Source organism: Cupressus sempervirens, chromosome 3 (genome assembly GCF_028749045.1).
Source record: "Cupressus sempervirens isolate cs-2001-9-10 chromosome 3, ASM2874904v1, whole genome shotgun sequence".
NCBI classification, from domain to species: Eukaryota; Viridiplantae; Streptophyta; class Pinopsida; order Cupressales; family Cupressaceae; genus Cupressus; species Cupressus sempervirens.
In genome coordinates, this window is record NC_143120.1 from 1,053,853,122 (window position 1) to 1,053,859,213 (window position 6,092).

Below are 6,092 nucleotides of genomic sequence, written 5' to 3' on the forward strand. Positions count from 1 at the left end.
TTGATAATAACATCTTGTATCAAAGAAATGCGTTTCTTGTTCCAAATTTTTGCTGAGAAACTTTGAGTTAATGCCAAAGGTTTATCATTAAGATAAACACCCCACCATAAAGATCTATCCTTGATAGAATAGTAGTACAAATTTTTCCCAACAACATACCTTGAATGAATCAACACTCTCACCTGAGTCCAAGCTTTCCAAATAGAATGATTTTTTTTAATCCAACAACTATAACCTCAAAATCCCCCAAAACAATGTCAATCAAAGGAATATTATATTATTTTTTACTTTTCTTAATAACAGACCTAGTAATATTGTTCCTCTCTAGCACCTTCCATGGCTCATTGCCACAAAGAGAATTGAGAATCCACTTACCTTGATTTTTGAGATCTCTCATGCCCAAATATCCTAAATTCTTAGGATAGAAACATCAATCCAAATTCACACTGTGTCTCTTCTTATTCCCTAAATCATTTGACTAGAGAAAGTGCCTCAAAGTCTTTTCAATTTTAGCATTTTGATATTTAGCAAATAGACAAGTTGAAGCATAGTAAATAATGTATAAAGATAAAACTTTTTGGACAAGTTGAACTCTCCCAACAATAGACAACATATGAGTCTACCATTTTAAATGTTTAGTCTCAATTTTATTATAAACCTAGTTCCACATGTCTTTCAAAGAGGATTCAACAAAAAAGAGGATACCAAGGTATCTCACAATGTGATTTGGACCAAACCATTGCCACTCTTGGTTCCCAATCCAATTAGGAGCAAAGTCAAGCCAACCAAGAATAGAGGATTTCCCCTAGGAGACCTTAGCTCTAGAGGCCTTACAAAATTATTGTAATCGGTTCATCGTGTTATAAAAATTAGCTTCAGTTAAATCCACAAAAAGAGTTGCATCATCAACAAACTATTCAATAAGGAGCTCATCATGATTAGGTAGAGAAACACCCTTCACTAGAGGACCCAACTCCTTAACATTAAGTATATATGTCAGGGCATCTTCACTCAACATAAAAAGAGAGGGAGCTAATGGGAACCCTTGTCTAATAGATTTGTCCAAAGAAATAGAATCATAGCACTCCCCATTAATATAGATAATAGTATTTAAATCTTTTAACAAGATGTCAACCCATTTACAGAAAGCAGGGGGGGAACCCAAATATTTCCAACACTTTGATCACAAACTTCCATTCAATTATATCATAAGCCTTCTTGAAGTCCAGAAGAACCATACCCACATTTTTCCCACTGTCTTTACCCTACTACATATCTTCCTAGCTAGTCATGAGATTCTCAAAAATGTATCTCCCCTTAATAAATCTAGTTTGGGTAACTGAAACAATCTTGTTAAGCATCCTAACAATTTTGCAAGAATCTTACATGAAAGATTTAGAACAGCTATGGGTCTCCAGTTTTTAACCTGGAATTTATCACCACCTTTTGGAAGTAGTTTGATAATACTTTATTCATGCCTTCACCAAGAGTACCAAACTCAAAAGCCTCTTTATATACCAAGAGAAGCTCCTCTAAAATCCAATCTTTGTTTTTCTTATAAAATTCAATAGGGAGGCCATCTACCTCAGGGGATTTATGATTGGTCATGGAGGAGATAGTATCACTAATTTCTTCAGCATTGATAGAGAGATCTATACATATGGATTTTTCCATAGAGGCTTTCCTCAGAATAAGAGTAGTAGACTTGTTTATAGCATCAACACTATTAACATATTGTTACGAACTAAAAAGCTTGTTATAGAAATGATAAAAAGCCTCCAGTATATCTTTATTATCATTGGATATACCTTTATCAGTCCATATATCTTCAATGATTTCTCTATTATGCTTAGCTTTGATAAGGTCAAAAAATTATATTTGGAGCCTCTAGCACCATCCTACAACTAGTTGGCCTTAGCTCTAACTTTCTAGCCCTGAATCTTGATATTCTAAATCTTTCTCAAGTGCATCTTAGTATCAATCAGGTCTTTCTCTAAATTGAAATCTCTCCTTCTATCTTATAAATCCTTCTCAATTCTATTAAGCTTCTTTTGCTATTCATTCTCACTTCTTCTCCTATCCTTAGCTTCCTTACACCCCATGATTTGGAAAATCTTTCTCCAAGTATCCACCTTGATCATCCACCTAGCTCAGGCTAAGGCATCTTTGTTCACATATTGGTCATCACGGACACCATATACAAAGCATTTTCAATGTCATCCCCTTGAAGTAGGGAGACATTAAGCTTGAAGAAACCTTTTTTACTCAAAGTGCAACTATTCTCATTCTCCAAATTATCAATGCAAGCATAAATGGGAGAGTGATCAAACATAATAGTAGGAGTAATCACAATAGGAGAAACATTGTTTTGATGTTTCAACTTTAAAAAAAAGGGATTCATATAGACTCTATCGAGTCTGCAATAAATTATTTTACTCAGAGCTTGGTTATTGCACTAAGTAAACTAGATGCTATCAAAATCATTCTTCTTTTTATCAAGGGGATCATGAATTTGAAATCTTCTCCTAAATTTTGACTAGAATTAATGTTTATTTTCTTTCCTACACTATCTAGACCCTCCTTTTTTTATCCCAAGTGTTATCAATCATGTTAAGTCTCCTATGAAGATCCAATTAGCTTCTAGAAGGTTATCAGCTAACCAATCCCAAAGAAGAGCTCTTTCTCTATAATCATTGGAAACATAAATATTGCAGACTCCTATAAGTGAGTTATTGAAACTAAATATAGCTCAAATAGATCTATGGTACGGGGATAACAATGATACACAAGATTCTACACCCATCTTGGGCTGATAATCAAAGCCACCCCACCTTTCCCTTTTTGGTGACTGGAGTATAATCATTTAACCCTATCCCAAACAAACTTGAGGGTGTTGAAGGCATGATACCCAGTAATCTTAATTTCTTGCAAAAAAATCATATCTTTAGTATGGAGTTTGTTACACCAACTCATAACCATATATTTTCTATCAGGCATTTCAAGCCCTCTAATATTCCAACTATATATGTGCAGATTCATGATTGACAATTTGATAATTTAGAACTCTTAAAGAGTCGGTTAAAACAATTCAAGGTCTCAATATATTTTTAATTTGTTGCTTCTTCTACAATTTTTTACTCTATTATTTCTTTCATAGGTCTTCATCTTCTTCTTTTTTCCAATAACTTCAACAAATCCTTCATCAAGGCTATCCTTATGGACAATAGAAGAAGGATTATCAAGGTTAGAAGCTACACCATTCTGCATTAGGCTAGAGGACCTAGGTGGACTATTGGACTTTCTCAAACTATGTTGTTTTGAAATCACATTCGTACTAATATTCAAATTTAACTTGCTAAGAGCTAACTACCGAGCATTCAAAATTGGGGCCTTGTCACCATTAAATTTTTCTCTATTAATAGGGATGTATAAGGGCTTAGCACTGAATGGGTTCTTGGTATTCTCATCCATTTTCTTATCTTCATGAACAATCACATATTCAACATCATAGAGAGGATTGTGGTGAGTAACAAAATTATTATCATTAGGGTTTCCATTCAGGTTATTGTTCATTGCATTCCAACCTTCATTTTGCTTATCAGTGTTAGCATTTCCAAAACTCTTACTATTATCATTCTTAGTATTCACATTTTGTGTTGCCATCTTTCCTCCATTAAAATATTTGAAAATATTGGGCCATCCTTTTTATTATGTCCTTTTAACTTACAGTGAAATCAAGCACCTAAATATCCTAAATTATGAATTTTCCAACAAAAGGTCTCATTGTCAATTTTGACTAAGATTTCTTCCAGAAAGGAAGCATCTAGATCAAAAGAATAAGTTCTCTAGCATTCAAGTCTGAGAGGGTGATTTTTTATTGCTCAATTTGGAGGACAGAGCCCAAAGATTTTAATGTAAGCAGGAGAAAAGACAAAACTCTAGTTGAATATTCTGTAACTTCACCCAAAAGAGAGAGGAATTAGTAGACATTTTCTCTGGTTGACTACTAGGCAACCATAGGAAATCCTAAGACAAGGTTTCCCCTACATTCCACAAACCCTTCTTTAACACTTTTTCCTACATAGCATGTGTTTTAAGAAAAATTAAAAAACATGCCTCTTTGTATCATTCTACTAAAATTAACTACAATTTCAAGTTTCTTTCCCAAAATATTATTAAGCCAGTCATCTAAAATATTTCTAGCAGGTAGAAAATTATCAACCAAGCAAATAAAAAAACCAGTAATATTCGTAAGTCTACTTTGCTCATCCTTGGATGCCTTTACCATGTCATCATTCGACTCCAAATTGAGTGTCTTCCTTAAGGGCAATGAGGCCTTACCTTTGTTTTCATCTCTACATTTCCTTCCACTATCGGTCTCACCTCCCCAACTATCTCCATCAATGTTGGTTCTTCCTTCTCCATTATCTCTATCAATGCATGAGAAACTTCCACTAAGGCAAGCTAAAGCCAGAAATGTTGAAACTAAAGAATTAACTGCCATAGTACTATACAACGGTTTGACACCAAAACTATTGTTCCAAGATTTGTCCATCCCATTATTACAAGATCCCTCTTCTCCCTTAGAAATCCTTGTCGTATCATGATTATCCTCTGATTTCCCTTCATCATTCAACAATAAAGCCTTGTCATGCAAACCCTCCACCATTAGAACATAATTGTTCATCACCATCACCTAAATTAGGTAAAGGGTATAGAATGCCTAAAGCCAAAAAGCAAGAAATCCTCAAACTTAAGGGCATCCACATGTAAGCCCAAAAACCATACTCAAACTCAAACTCATGAGACTAGCACCACAACAAGACTCAAAAAAGCCAAAAAATCAAGATTAAGAAAAAAAAAACACACAAAATACAAGGAAAACACATGCTAGCTACTTGGAAGCCTAGAAGTAGGGTACGAGTATCAGGTACAATAGTACCAACATACCCTAGTTGCAAACCACCTTTCTGAATCACTCTTCTTGATTGCAACATTTATATTTTAGTGTTGAATTTCACTTTTTGAAAAATATAACATATATTCACTTTATGTTATATTTTTAAGTTACTTTATCACTTAACTGGCTATAGTGCACTTTATGTTATATTTTCATGTTGAGTTGATTTTTAAATTTTTCACTTAACTGACTTTATTAACTATATAGTTTGATTTTATTTTTGAGTTACTTTATGTTTTAATTTAAAATATCTAACTAAATATTACTTTTTGAATGATATTTGCACATATTAATTAAACTATGTGTACATATTATTTTTGTTCCAATTAAGTGGTATTTCCTCAAAAACTTAATTAAATTTGTGCTTAATTGATCATTTAAATTATGTAAAGGCACCTTTCAACCCATTTACATGTTTACATGCAATGGACCTCCAAGAGTGCTTTTTTCACTAAAAATGCATGCAATGGACTTCCTAGAGTCCATTTTGTATACAAAACCTCATTTACATGTAATCCATTTTAAATGTAATTGCCTCTAGAGTCCACATTTTTGCCTTCTAATGTCAAATTTGTCAAATGCATGTTACATGTTGCATATTTCTAAAATATGTAATGAGGGTCCAAGAGTGTGTTTTGCATTATTTCCCCACGTTGTAAATTTTAAAATATGTAATAAGGCCTTGAGAGAGTGTTTTTCTTACTCAACCTCTAAAGGCATAATTTTAAAACATGTAATAAAGCCTCTAGAGTGTGTTTTGCATAATATTGATACTTACATGCATTTTATAACATGTAACGAGGCTTGGAGAGTGTGTTTTCCCTCTTGCCTCCATATACACATTATTTAAAACATGCAAAAGCACTTGGAGAGTGTGTATTTCATAGAGGAGCAAATAACTTGCATTTTAAAACATGCAAAGAGCCTTGGAGAGTGTGTTTTTGCATTACTTGCATTGTGCTATCAAATTTCTGGGTTTGATTGTGTATAATTTTTTTACATCAACGTTTCGGATCATACTACATGATCCATCATCAGGATGCTAGAGAGAAAAGAGAACATGAAAAATTGCATTGTTTTACAATTTTAAGACATACAAATGCACTCCAAGAGTGTGATTTGAACTTCCAAC

The 6,092-nt window shown here is 33.4% G+C and overlaps 1 pseudogene; it reads right to left on the bottom strand.

Moving 5' to 3' along the window:
* The window catches only part of LOC149570357 (ABC transporter G family member 11-like), a 135,172-nt pseudogene extending 130,479 nt beyond the window's left edge, over nt 1–4,693 (bottom strand).
* Nucleotides 4,694–6,092: the final 1,399 nt, after the last annotated feature.